The sequence below is a fragment of the Amblyraja radiata genome, chromosome 34, assembly GCF_010909765.2.
Source record: "Amblyraja radiata isolate CabotCenter1 chromosome 34, sAmbRad1.1.pri, whole genome shotgun sequence".
NCBI lineage: Eukaryota > Metazoa > Chordata > Chondrichthyes > Rajiformes > Rajidae > Amblyraja > Amblyraja radiata.
The window spans coordinates 116650-132124 of record NC_045989.1 but is presented as its reverse complement, the minus strand read 5'-3'; positions in this window follow the sequence as shown (position 1 = coordinate 132124).

Genomic DNA, 15475 nt, shown 5'->3' with positions numbered 1-15475 from the left:
GAAGGGAGAGAAAGGGGGAGAGAGGATGGGGAGAGAGAGGAGGAGAGAGAGAAGAGTGGAGAGAGAGGAGGAGAAAGAGAAGAGGGGAGAGAGAAGGAAGAGAGAGGGGGGTGAGAGAGAAGAGGGGAGAGAGAAGGGGGAGACGGGAGCGTGGGGTTCATTTTCCCACACAAGCAATAGGTGACTGGGCAATCTGAACCCAAACACCAAGTTGAAAGCGGCCGAAGGTGCGCATCGCTTGGGACAGTCCCCACTCTCCTACGTCCACCCTCCGCGGGCTGTGGGTCGGGTGGAGCGGAGGTGTGGGACAATGTTCATGCCTTCACAGTGATGTGATGGACGCGGGGATCTGGACCAATCGCTGACAAGTCCCGCCCATCGGCAACGTCATGTCCGTTATAGGACTTTTCTGTTGAGCGGCAGTCGGTCCGTTGGCTTGTAGGCGACGCCGCCTTTCGGGTAGGTGGCGTTTCGACAAAGCGGCCATTCGGTAAATTGCCTTTTAGGCTACACAGCTTTTTGGTTCGTTGGCTTTTAGGCGTCCCGCCCTTTCGGTTAGTTTGCATTTAGGCGTCCCATCCTTTCAGTTAGTAGGCGTTTCATTAGATTAGATTAGATTAGATAGCCTTTATTGTCATTCAGACCGAAGTCTGATCGAAATTGAAGCAGTCATACATACAATACAATACAATAAAAAACAACAATAAACAAATATTAACATCCACCACAGTGAGTCCACCCAACATCTCCTCACTGTGATGGAGGCAACATCTTAGGTCTCCAATCTCTTCCCTCCTCTTCTCCTGCGCTGAGGCGATACCCCCGGGCGATGTTACAACTGTCCCGCGGCTCAAACACAGCGGCCCGGGGTGGTCGAAGCTGCCGCCCACCAGTCCTGCAGACGCAGCCGCTGGCCCGCGGCCGAACCCCGGACTCAGGCCACCGCCGCCAGAATACCGTCGCAGCCACCGGTGTACCGTTCCAGCCCCGAGCCGGATCGCCCTCACGTGAGTACCGTTACCGTCTCAGCCTCGCGCCAGGCCGCCCCGACATGGGCGCCGCTCCTCCCTCGGGCTGGGCCGCCCCGACTGGGCGCCGCTCCTCCCTCGGGCTGGGCCGCCCCGACTGGGCGCCGCTCCTCCCTCGGGCTGGGCCACCCCGACTGGGCACCGCTTCTCCCTCGGGCTGGGCCGCCCTAACATGGGCGCCGCTCCTCCCTCGGGCTAGGAGCGCCGTACCTCCCCGAGCTCGGCCACTCCGACGGGAGCACCGTTCCTTCCTCGGGCCGGCCGTCCTCACGGGAGCGTCACAGCCCCTCACGAAAGCACTGTTCCAGCCCCGAGCCGGGCCGTCCTCACGGGAGCGAGCCCAGTGCGAGTCCTGGCGGGCTCTGCCTCCTGAGACTCGATGTCGCCAGCTCCGCCATTAGGCCTCAGCGCAGACCGAGGCAGAGAAGGGGAATACGACAAACAAGTCGCATTCCCCCGCAGGGAGAGACAGCAAGTCCCGTTTCAACCCCCCCCCCCCAAAAACAGAAACTAAAAACCAAAACTAGATTAACCAAAACGAAAATAAACAACACAAAAAACACAAAACAAACAGGACTGCCGGAGAGCCGCTGCAGCCAGAGCCGCGCCGCCACTAGGAAGCCTAATCTTCGTAATCTATCGGTTTATTCGCGTTACGACCACGTTTCAGTTAGAACAAGTTAGGGCTTTATTCTTTGGAGCGCAGAAGGTTAAGGGGGGACTTGATAGAGGTTTTTAAAATGATGAGAGGGATAGACAGAGTTGACGTTGAAAAGCTTTTCCCACTGAGTGTAGGGAAGATTCAAACAAGGGGACATGACTTGAGAATTAAGGGACTGAAGTTTAGGGGTAACATGAGGGGGAACTTCTTTGCTCAGAGAGTGGTAGCTGTGTGGAATGAGCTTCCAGTGAAGGTGGTGGAGGCAGGTTCGTTTTTATCATTTAAAAATAAATTGGATAGTTATATGGATGGGAAAGGAATGGAGGGTTATGGTCTGACCGCAGGCATATGGGACTAGGGGAGATTATGTGTTCGGCACGGACTAGAAGGGTCGAGATGGCCTGTTTCCGTGCTGTAATTGTTATATGGTTATATGGTTATATGGTTTCCATTCGGTTCTTTGTCTTCGACTTCTTTGCTTTGGCCTCTCGTCCGTCGGTGCCACGTCCGCACATGGATTAATCCCAATGGCCTGATGGTCTGTATTCCAGAGTACTCAAGGAGGTGGCTCTAAAAATCGTGGATGCATTAGTGATCATTTTCCAATTTTCTCTAGATTCTGCATCAGTTCCTGTGGATTGGAGGGTAGCTAATGTCATTCCACTATTTAAGAAAGGAGAGAGAGAGAAAGCTCAAAATTATAGACCAGTTATCCTGACATCGGTGGTGGGGAAGCTGCTGGAGTCAATTATAAAAGATGAGATAGCCGAACATTTGGATGGCAGTAACAGGATCGGTTCGAGTCAGCATGGATTTGCGAAGGGGAAATCATGCTTGACTAATCTTCTGGATTTTTTTAGGATGCAAATAGGAAAATGGACAATGGAGAGCCAGTGGATGTAGTGTACCTGGACTTTCAGAAAGCATTTGATAAGGTCCCACATAGGAGATTAGAGGGCAAAATTAGAGCACATGGTTTTGGGGGTAGAGTGTGACATGGAGAGAAAATTGGTTGGCAGACAGGAAACCGAGAGTAGTGATTAATGGGTCCCTTTCTGAATGGCAGGCAGTGACGAGTGGGATACAGCAAGGCTCTGCGCTGGGATCGCAGCTATTTACAATATACATTAATGATTTAGATGAAGGGATTAAAAGTAACATTAGCAAATTTTCAGATGGCACAAAACTGGGTGGCAGTGTGAACGGTAAGGAGGATGCTATGAGGATGCAGGGTGACTTGGACAGGTTGGGTGAGTGGGCAGATGCAGGGCAGATGCATGGCAGATGCAGTTTGATGTGGATAAATGTGAGGTTATCCTCTTTGGTGGTAAAAAACAGGAAGGCAGATGAATGGTGTCAAGTTGGGAAAAGGGGAAGTACAATGAGATCTTGGGGGTCCTTGTTCATTAGTCACTAAAAGTAAGTATGCAGGTACAGCAGGCAGTGAAGAAAGTAAATGGCATGTTTGTTACGTATGTGATAATTAGCATATGTAATTAGTGTCTAGTGATGTCTTGTGTTGTCTTGTGATGTCTTGTGCAAGTACGCATGTGCACGGGGAGACTCAGGGTGGCGTCCTACAGTAAAGAAGCTTGTGTGATTACTCCCGTGTCCGAGCCTTATTTCAAGTCTGTTCAAAGCACCCAAATACACAACAATTGGCGACAAGGATAAAAGAACGAAGATAAGAACAAGGCCAGCAAGAAGAATTGAAAACAAGTTTAAAAATAGAAGTAGTATATGGAAACAAGTTGGAAACAGCACCAAGCCAAATGGTTTTGAAATGGCGCCAAAAAGAAAAGAAAAAAGGTAGGAACGGGAAGCAATAGCTCAGGGAAGAGCGAAGGTATACAAGCAGGGCAGTAAGGCTCACCGAGCACAGGTAGGAGCGACGGTGTCAACTTACCTGCAGCCCACAGCCAGCCCCAGACGTTGGGTGAGGGCTTCGTGCCGTGTAGGCCACAGCCAGGTCCAGAGAGCCACCGACAGAAGCTGAGACTTCAGCCCAACCGGGAACAGTCAGCCCGGTCGGGGAAGAGAGTGGAGAAAGCCGACCACGAGTGAAGCACATTCCTGACGCTTGGAGCAACGGGGACCAGCAGCAGAAATTAGCAGCGACTCATCTTCCGCAGGGTGTCCACGGGAGCCGAGCAGCGGGTCTAGTAGCAGCCGGGAGGGCTGTGGAGCCAGCGGAGGCAACAGTAACGGCTGAGCCAGCTAAAGCAGCAGTGGAGGCCACGTGACGCCGTCAGCAGAAGTACCGGTGAGGACACCTCAAGGGGTGGAGGAGGCACCAGAGTCCACAGGCCGCAAGCTAGAGCAGTGGAAGCCTTCTTAATAAAAATCCTCTGTGAATGTAATGCATTGTCACAGTAAAAGCAGGACCGTTTGGATTTAATGTATGGGTCACTGTTATCAATAATTTAAGTAAATCTGTGTGCATAGAAGGAATAGGAATAGAAAAGGGTTAGTTAATAGTATACATCTATTATTATAAGATTAAGTAAGATACAGTGACTGTTGCTAAAGCTAATTAATACAGTGTAACTGTGTTATCCTGGAAAAGTCCGTGTTTTGTCTGTCCAGGAGATATGTGTTTTATTATCTTGAGGTAATCAGTGTTAGCACCTGAAAAGGGCACCTGGATAGCAACAGGTGCCATGGCTACTACAGTGTGTGGGAATATGCCCCTGTTTGATCCAGATCAGAACTTTAATGAATGGACTGAAGTGTTAGAGGCTTGGTTCAGTTCAAATGATGTCACTACGGCAGAGAAGAAACAAACAATTTTCCTCACAGGCATAGGAAGCAAGGGTTATCACACTTTACGTGCGTTGCTGCAGCCAGCAAAGCCCACGACTAAAACGTACGAGGAATGTAAAGAGGCATTAATTGCTCACTTCTCACCTAAACCAACAGAAATCGTGCAAAGGTATCGGTATTATACCTGCACACAAGCAAGTGAAACTATCCCACAATTCCTAGCGAAGCTTCGTCAGTTAAGTGAGGGGTGTAATTTTCAGGAATTGGAAAAGATGCTAAGGGATAAGTTGGTGGTAGGATGTGCAGATAGTAACATCCTGAGGAAACTGTTGGGTACCCCAAATCTTACCTTTGAAACCGCAGTCACTATTACAACGGCAATGGAGGTCGCGGGACAGCAAATCAGGACGATTGGAAGGTCCCAGGATGATTTTAACCCTGTCCATCAGATCCAAAGGAAGGAACCTAAAATGAAGCGGAGAGAGAAGAAAAAGACAATGAACAGAGAATAAGAGAGGGTGGGTTTCTTAAATGTGTATATTTTAATGCTAGGAGCATTGTAACTCAGAGTAATTACAATGTAACTCAGTAACTCAGGTGGATGAACTCAGAGCCTGGATTGACACCTGGAAGTATGTGGGCTGTGATTGGAAACTAAATATTCCAGTGTGGATGTGTTGCATTGCTTATCAGGGAAGATATTACAGCAGTGCTTTGGCAGGATAGATTAGAGGGCTCGTCTAGGGAGGCTATTTGGGTGGAACTGAGAAATGGGAAAGGGGTAGCAACACTTATAGGGGTGTATTATAGACCGCCAAATGGGGAGCGAGAATTGGAAGAGCAAATATGTAAGGAGATTGCAGATATTAGTAGTAAGCACAATGAAGTGAATGTGGGAGATTTCAATTTTCCACACATAGACTGGGAAACACATTCTGTAAATGGGCTGGATGGGTTGGAGTTTGTAAAATGTGTGCAGGATAGTTTTTTGCAGCAATACATAGAAGTACCTACTAGAGAAGGAGCGGTGCTGGACCTCCTGTTAGGAAATGAGACGGGTCAGGTGGCAGAGGTATGCGTTGGGGAACAGTTCGGGACCAGTGATCACAATACCATTAGTTTCAATATCATTATGGAGAGGGTCAGAACCGGACCTAGGGTTGCGATTTTTGATTGGAGAAAGGCTAACTTTGAGGAGATGCGAAAGGATTTAAAAGGAGTAAATTGGGACATTTTGTTTTATGGGAAAGATGTGGAAGAGAAATTGAGCACATTTAAAGATGAAATTTTAAGAGTACACATTCTTTATGTCCCTGTTCGGTTGAAAGGAAAAAGTAAAAATCGGAAAGAGCCATGGTTTTCAAGGGAAATTGGCACTTGGTTCGGAAAAAGAGGGAGATCTACAATAATTATAGGCAGCATGGAGTAAATGAGGTGCTTGAGGAGTATAAAGAATGTAAAAAGAATCATAAGAAATAAATTAGAAAATCTAAAAGAAGATATGAGGTTGCTTTGGCCAGTATGGTGAAAGTAAACCCAAAGGGTTTCTACAGCTATATTAATAGCAAAAGGATAACGAGGGATAAAATTGGTCCATTAGAGAGTCAGAGTGGACAGCTATCTGCAGAGCCAAAAGAGATGGGGGAGATATTTAACAATTTATTTTCTTCGGTATTCACCAAGGAGAAGGATATTGAATTATGTGAGATAAGGGAAACAAGTAGAGTAGCTATGGAAACTATGAGATTCAAAGAAGAGGAAGTACTGACACTTTTGAGAAATACAAAATTGGATAAGTCTCCAGGTCCGGACAGGATATTACCTAGGACATTGAGGGAAGTTAGTGTAGAAATAGCAGGGGCTATGACAGAAATATTTCAAATGTCATTAGAAACGGGAATAGTGCCGGTGGATTGGCGTACTGCGCATGTTGTTCCATTGTTTAAAAAGGGGTCTAAGAGTAAACCTAGCAATTATAGACCTGTTAGTTTGACGTCAGTGGTGTGCAAATTAATGGAAAGGATACTTAGAGATAATATATATAAGCATCTGGATAAACAGGGTCTGATTAGGAACAGTCAACATGGATTTGTGCCTGGAAGGTCATGTTTGACTAATCTTCTTGAATTTTTTGAAGAGGTTACTCGGGAAATTGATGAGGGTAAAGCAGTGGATGTTATATATATGGACTTCAGTAAGGCCTTTGACAAGGTTCCTCATGGAAGGTTGGTTAAGAAGGTTCAATGGTTGGGTATTAATGGTGGAGTAGCAAGATGGATTCAACAGTGGCAGAATGGGAGATGCCAGAGAGTAATGGTGGATGGTTGTTTGTCAGGTTGGAGGCCAGTGACTAGTGGGGTGCCACAGGGATCTGTGTTGGGTCCACTGTTGTTTGTCATGTACATCAATGATCTGGATGATGGTGTGGTAAATTGGATTAGTAAGTATGCAGATGATACTAAGATAGGTGAGGTTGTGGATAATGAAGTAGATTTTCAAAGTCTACAGAGAGATGTATTCCAGTTGGAAGAGTGGACTGAAAGATGGCAGATGGAGTTTAATGCTGATAAGTGTGAGGTGTTACATCTTGGCAGGACAAATCAAAATAGGACGTACATGGTAAATGGTAGGGAATTGAAGAATGCAGGTGAACAGAGGGATCTGGGAATAACTGTGCACAGTTCCCTGAAAGTGGAATCTCATGTAGATAGGGTGGTAAAGAAAGCTTTTGGTGTGCTGGCCTTTATAAATCAGAGCATTGAGTATAGAAGTAGGGTTGTAATGTTAAAATTGTACAAGGCATTGGTGAGGCCAATTCTGGAGTATGGGGCACAATTTTGGTCGCCTAATTATAGGAAGGAAGTCAACAAAATAGAGAGAGTACAGAGGAGATTTACTAGAATGTTGCCTGGGTTTCAGCAACTATGTTACAGAGAAAGGTTGAACAAGTTAGGGCTTTATTCTTTGGAGCGCAGAAGGTTAAGGGTGGACTTGATAGAGGTCTTTAAAATGATGAGAGGGATAGACAGAGTTGACGTGGATAAGCTTTTCCCACTGAGAGTAGGGAAGATTCAAACAAGGGGACATGACTTGAGAATTAAGGGACAGAAGTTTAGGGGTAACATGAGGGGGCACTTCTTTACTCAGAGAGTGGTGGCTGTGTGGAATGAGCTTTCAGGGAAGGTGGTGGAGGCAGGTTCGTTTTTATCATTTAAAAATAAATTGGATAGTTATATGGACGGGAAAGGAATGGAGGGTTATGGTCTGAGCGCAGGTATATGGGACTAGGGGAGAATACGTGTTCGGCACGGAGTAGAAGGGTCGAGATTGCCTGTTTCTGTGCTGTAATTGTTATATGGTTATATGGTTAACCTAGACTAAAAGGGACAAGGAGTCCTCCAAGGGCATCCAGAGACAAGGGGCCGAGACGGAAGAAGACATGGAGTCCACCAAGGGCATCTGAAGACAAGATACCCAACTCCAAGAGGTGCTGGAGATGTGGCGGTAGCCATAAGCCAGCAATGTGTAGGTTCCGAGATAGTAGGTGCTTCAGGTGCTCGGGAATGGGTCAAACCAAAAGGCAGTGTGATGCTGTTAGAGCCTACGAGCAGGGTAGAAGACGGTTATGGAAAAAGGCAAACCGCTTGGAGGAGACTGAGTCGGATTCATCAGAGTATGATGTAGGCCACTTGTACGATGAATCAATTAACAAATTGTCGAACGCTGAACCGTATACGGCCACGGTGATAATAAATGGCAAGGATGTGCAAATGGAAGTGGACACGGGAAGTCCATGGACTATAGTACCAGAGGAAGCCATCAAAGAACTCTGCCCGAAACCCAGACTGGATGCCTGTAGCCTTAAACTAAAATCCTACACAGGAGGGAAGGTGGACATTATCGGGGAAGCAGCGGTACAGGTGCGGCTCTATCCTCACAGGAAGCCAGAAATGCTGACCATAGTGGTGGTCAAGAAAGGGGCAAGCCTAATGGGAAGAGATTGGTTGGGGAGGTACCCTGAAGTGCTGTCAAATATGGCCAGCCAGCAGACGCCGGATTCAAGTCAAAGGCCACCAAGTAGGATACACAATTTGCGAGGGGCTTTGGGCTCAGTACTAAACAAGCATGTCAAGCTGTTTGATAACAGCACCCATGGAGTACTGAAGGGGTACCAAGCCAAAGTGTACCCACAAGACGGAAACAGTGGGGCCAAATTTTACAAAGCAGCGCCGGTGTCATATGCAGCTAGGAAGCAAATAGATGCCACATTAGATGACTTGCAGCAGGAGGATATTATCAAGCCAGTGAAGACAGCGGATTTTGCATGCCCAATCATAGCTGTGAAGAAACCGAATGGGGCAATGAGAGTCTGTGGAAATTATAAGCTCACAGCAAACAAGGTGCTGAAAGTGGAACAGTATCCACTTCCAACATTGGAGGATCTACTGCAGGAACTAGAAGGAGGAGCGAAGTTCTCTAAACTAGACCTCTCTCATGCCTATCATCAGATAGAGTTAGACCCAGACGCTCGGAGGTACACCACCATTAATACACACAAAGGAACAAGAGCAGGCATTCCAGAGATCGAACCGTCTCCTGCAGAGTAACAGTGTGCTGACGCATTACGATCCAACCAAAACAATCCTGCTCCAAACGGATGCAAGCCCCTATGGCTTGGGTGCTGTGATAAGCCATGTGGATTCAGAGGGACAGGAACGTCCAATACCGTTTGCCTCACGCACTCTCAAGCCCAGCGAAGTGAATTACGCACAATATGAGAAGGAGGGTTTATCTATCATCTTCGGACTAAAAAAGTTCCACAAGCCGCTACATGGGAGGTTTTTCACCATTGTAACTGATCATAAGCCTCTGATGGGACTATTTGGAGACCACAAGCCTGCAAGCCCAATGGCATCGGCCCGGGTAGCAAGATGGCATATTCCCTTTGAGAATAGGGAAGATTCAAACAAGAGGACATGACTTCAGAATTAAGGGACAGAAGTTTAGGGGTAACATGAGGGGGAACTTCTTTACTCAGAGAGTGGTAGCGGTGTGGAATCAGCTTCCAGTGGAAGTGGTGGAGGCAGGTTCGTTGGTATCATTTAAAAATAAACTGGATAAGCATATGGATGAGAAGGGAATGGAGGGTTATGGTGTGAGTGCAGGCAGGTGGGACTAAGGGAAAACAGTTGTTCGGCACGGACTTGTAGGGTCGAGATGGCCTGTTTATGTGCTGTAATTGTTATATGGTTATATTTATATGATCCTGTCTTCCTACAGTTATAAGATTGTCCATCGGGAAGGCAGGAAATACCAGAATGCCGACGCGTTGTCGCGCTTGCCAATCCACAAAGAGGACTCTTTTTGGAACCACCCTGAGCTCGCGGAGCTCGATGAAGCACCAGAGGCACGCATCAACTTGCTCACCGATCTGGACATGCGTCCCGTTGAAGCACGGGAAGTGAGAAGGGCTACCAGAAAAGACAGAGTCCTCTCAAGGGTAAGGAGCCACGTCATGCAGGGGTGGCCAGGGTCAAGGAATCTGCCAGAGGACGTGAGGCCCTTTGCCTGCAGGGGAGAGGAGCTGTCGGAGGAAGATGACGTTATCCTGTGGGGATCACGAGTGGTAATACCGGATAACGTGGAGATGCGGACTAGGATCCTGGAAGAGCTGCACAGTACGCAACCGGGCATCGTGAAAATGAAGGCCTTGGCCAGGTCATATGTCTGGTGGCCAGGGATCAACAAAGAGTTGGAAGAACAAGTAAGAAATTGTCCCGGCTGTCAGCAGAGTCAACATAATCCAGTGGCAGCCCAAATCCACCCATGGGAGTTCCCGGAGAAACCCTGGAGTAGGATTCACTGTGACTATGCAAGCCTGGATGAGGAGAATTTGCTGATTATGGTCGATGCTCACAGCAAATGATTTGAAGCCATTCGGATGAGACATGCAACATCAGCAGCCACAGTAGGGACCATGAGACGGTTGTTTGCAACTCATGGGTTACCAGAAATGGTGGTCACAGACAATGGTATGCAGTTTGTGTCAGAGGAGTTTGCCCGGTTCCTCAGCAGTAACAACATCTGCCATATCCAAACATCACCTAAACACCCGTCCAGCAACGGACAAGTGTACAAGACGGTGAAATCAGGTGTGAAAAAAGGGAAAGGATCGGATCTGGAAATAAAGCTCCAGAGGTTCTTATTGATGTACAGAGTCACACCTCAAGAAACGACGGGAAATTCACCTTCAGACGGAAAATACGCACTAAACTAGACAGTCTGCGACCCGATCTCAGCAAATCTGTTCGAAGGAAGCAAGCTTCAATGAAACAGACAGCAGATCGAGGAAGCAAGGGACGACTCTTTGAAGTGAATGACCATGTCATGGTCAATAACTTTACTTCCGGCCCTACTTGGCTTTATGGAATGATAGAAGAAGTAATCGGTGAGGTAATGTACAATGTAAAGTTGAATGACGGAAGAGTCGTGCGTCGTCATGTCGGTCAAATAAGAGCATACTGGCCAACCAGTAAGGAGCACGCGAACATCCAGCCAAGAGAAGATGGTCAACCAATCGAAAAGCCGCTGATAGTTTTGACTGCTCCCACAGCTAGGGTAGATCCTGAAGGAAAGTCAGAGAGCGGGGAACCTCTAGCCCTTAGTGATAGTACATCATCACAGCCAGAGCCGGAGGTCTCAGATAACCGACAAAGTCCGACACAGCCAGAGAGACGCAGGTCGGAGAGGATAAAAAGACCACCCAACAGATTTGGGGATTGCGTCCTGTATAAATAATTACTCATAAAGCAAGGGGTAATGTAATTGGTGTAAGTATAATACCATTGTGTAACAGTGTATTATTCAATGATAGGTAGGAATAGAGCATATACCGTACAGGTAAAATTGACTTAAAGGGGGAGGAGTGTTATGTATGTAATAGAAATTGTGTTACCTGCCTCCAAGTTAGGTATGTGATAATTAGCATATGTAATTAGTGCCTAGTGATGTCTTGTGATGTCTTGTGCAAGTACGCATGTGCACGGAAGACTCAGGGTGACGTCCTGCAGTAAAGAAGCTTGTCTGATTACTCCCGTGTCCGAGCCTTATTTCAAGTCTGTTCAAAGCACCCAAATACACAACAATGTTGGCCTTCATAACAAGAGGAGTTGAGTATAGGAGCAAAGAGGTCCTTCTGTAGTTGAACAGAGTCTCAGTGAGACCACACCTGGAGTATTGTGGGCAGTTTTGGTCTCCAAATTTGAGGGAGTGCAGCGTAGGTTCATAAAGTTAATTCCCGGGATGGCGGCAATGTTGGGGGAGTCTAGAACCGGGGGCCACTGTTTAAGAATAATGGGTAAGTAATTTAGAACGGAAATAAGAAAAAAATCTTTTTCACACTGAGGGTTGTGAATCTGTGGAATTCTCTGCCTCTGGATGCTTTCAAGAGAGAGTTAGGTAGAGCTCTTAAAGATAGCGGAATCAGGGGATATGGGGAGAAGGCAGGAGCGGGGTACAGATCGTGGACGTTCAGCCATGATTACACTTCCTCCCACCCTGCTTCCAGTAAAGACTCTATCCCCTACTGCCAATTCCTCCGTCTATGCTGCATCTATCCGCAGGATGAGGTTTTCCATTCCAGGTCATTGGAGATGTCCTCATTCTTTAGGAAACAGGGGTTCCCCTCTTCCATTGTAGATGAGGGTCTTATTAGGGTCTCCGTGATATCCCGCAGCTCCATTCTTGCTCTCCCTCCCCCTATTCGTAACTGATGCTGAATCTATAGAACATTGGAAAATGATCACCAATGTGTCCTCACTTTCTAGAGCCACCTCCTTGACTACTTTTGGATGCAGACCATCAGACGCTCAGGATTTATCAGCCTTCAGTTCCATCAGTCTACCTAACACCATTTCCTGACTAATGTGAATTTCCTCCAGTTCCTCCATCACCCTGGATCCTCTGCCCCCTAGTAATTCTGGGAGATTGTTTGTGTCTTTCTTCGTGAAGCCGGAACCAAAGTATCTGTTTCTGTCTTCTGTCCCCCTTGTCCTCACTTTCCACCCCAGAAGACAGAAGACAGAAACAAATACTTTGGTTCCGGCTTCAGTTACCATGCTGTTTGTTGATTGGCCAAAGCGTTAAGCACTGGCAGGGTTGTTTTGAATTCCAGGGTAAATGTTGCATTACTCAAGTTAAGTTAGCTTCTTCCATCGGCCTCTCCTAGAAACAATGTATAGGCGATTCTGTTATTGGTTTGGGAAACTGTCAATAATGTGTTTCTGTAATTAATATGTTTGATTGGATTGTAAAGATACCACCCCTATGTAATTCGGCCCCTCAAGATTCGGGGACCTATAAAAAGCAGCCCCCACGAGGTCCTTTGTCGATTTTCTGGAAGATCGATTGGAACTGCGTGACCTTTTGGAGGGTGTCTGCTTGCAGGAGGTTGAAGGGCTTGGCCAGGCAAAGACAAGGATCGAACCCGCGGTGGTTTCGTTATCATATAGAGGAATTTGCTGTTTAATCTAAAAATAAAGATTAATTGGTCCAGTGCTTGACTCTGAGCTTTTTGGATTTAACTAGATGGGGGCGGGGGGGGGACTAAGAAGAGCGTATTTACATTGGGGGCTCATCTGGGATCACAACAGGCCCCCACACAAGCTTGCGATTAAGGGTGTTGAGCTGTCCCGATTGCGAATGCAGGAATCGGCGCAGGAATCGGCGCCACGGTGCGGTTTTCACATCGGTTTTCGTCACTTCATTAGTCGGAGCAGATCGATCATACGCGGGCTTGGGAAAGGGTCCCAACAAGATAGTAGAACAGAGTCTAGCAAGCACTGGGGGCAAAAGTGCCTTTGGGGTAAGTGGCCCCACTAGGGTTGGGTTAAAGGTCCTCTCCATTGGGTTAAAGGCCCGTAAAATTATAGGTCGTAGTTAGCTGATGCAGCTGCAGCTGAGACCAATCAAGGGTTGGGTTCAAGACCCTCTCCTTTGGGTTAAAGGCCCGGAAAACTCAGATTAGAGGCCCACCCCAGAATTGGATATCTGATTGATGGGATATTTAATAACAAACAGAATTGGATATCTGATTGACGGGATATTTAATGGTTTGCAGCAGTGCAAGGCGGCAAGGTACCGCATCGTTGCTGGGAGTGCAGATTGGAACCGCGCTCTAAAAATCGCCATCGACTGCCAGCGTGAAGAGGTTACGTGTTGACACACGATACTTAGCAGGTATGAAGGTTAGCCCCTTGCAAACATGGTCCTAGGCGGGTTCAAGTCCCCGCCTGTGTGAAATATCTGGATCTCTGTAAAATGAAGGAAGGAGTCATGAAAGGTATAGGAAATTCAGTGATCAGAGTATAAATTGGCCGAGAATACTTTGATCAATCTGAAAATTTCATATCATATTCTGTATCGGAGGGAGAGGGTCACTGGTTGATAGCAGCGCAATGCGGGGTTGAAATATTGTGATTTGCTTTTGGAACTGTTTAGTTAACGAATGGGATATTAGATAAATGTTTGTGGTTTATAAAGGAATGTGTTTGTGCATGATAATAATAGATGGTGTAGTTTTGCGTCTGTGTACGGTTTTGCTTGCGTGTTTGGAACTAATTTGCATGTGTTTAGATTGCTGTTGCTCTGTGTTTAGGAAACGGGGTGCGGGAACGTGTTTGGTTGCGATTGACTCCGTTTGATTGTCTCCTGGAGCACCTTGGTCATTGGATGACTGAAGATCGGGGAAACAATGAGGTTGGAATGGTGTGAATTTGTGGCAGAACTTGAATAATAGTTTGGAAAGATTGATTGTGCGATTGTGTAAAAGAGGTGCGAGATTGTTAGCACTTCTGAGCTGGTCGCCACTGTTTAAGAGCGAATTTGATAACCTTGGAGTTTGAAAGGGAAAAGTGAATTATTGAGCAGGTGTGAAGGGCTTAGGAATTCTGTTTCCGATATTCAAAGACATGGGAACGTCTAGACCGAGATATGACAGAAGATGCTAGGCGCCTATTGCAAATAATATGCACTGAATTCCCACAGAAGGCAGAGAGATTGTTCGGGAGCACTAAACTAGGAGACAAACTATGGCCGTCGGGGGTATCAGAACAGTGAGAGGAATAGAGTACATAGAACAACTCATTTGGCAGTATTGTAATGGTGAGAGTGCAAAGGAGTTAATCGGATTATGGAAGAAATATTATGAGGAACGAAAGGCAAGTAAAGAAGTTAGGAGAATGGCGAGTTGGGAAAAACAATTTCAAAACTTGGAATAGAAATGAAAGAAGGTGAAGTAGATCGACCTCCAGGCAATAGGAAGGAAAGGGGCAGAGATGAAGGAACAGGGAAGAGGTGGATCTCCTGAAAGGAAACTAGCCTCAGTAAATTCAAAGTTTAGAGAGGTTAGTGGTTAGGATAGAAATTTGCAGCCCCCACATTGTTCCTCTTGATTTCCCCAGGATTCGCTTACACCTTGCATGACTTGTGTCCATAATAAATATCCAGAGCCTGCAGAACCTATAACACCCTCTGCAGATTCAATGTTAGAGCATGCTCTACGAACAGCAGCCACTAAGGCACCAGATTATTTGACTCTATCTACTCCACCAGTAATAGATGATCCAGTAGCACACGGTAGCAGGAGTAGAACGGAGAGATTAGCCCCAGTATTTAAAGAAAGGATGGGTATGATAGATTTAGTGCAACCACCGGAATATCCTTGCGAGTCTCAACCTTGACGGATTAGACGAGTAGCGTGAAAAAGGAACAAATCATTTAGAAGGTACTGTGAACCCCCCAGTGAGGAGGAAGGTTCATCTGAGGGTGAGACAGTAATTGAAGATACCGATATAGATTTTGATGTGACAGAAAGTATACAAACTGAACAGATATCCCATAGTCAGTTCCCAGTCAGGGAAGTGCTGAATCCTGCCTTTGATTCGACTTACAAGTTGGTGTAAGTAATCCCCGCACCATAGATGTCCATACTCCCTGAAAGCCCCAAGAAATAATAGCACGAAAT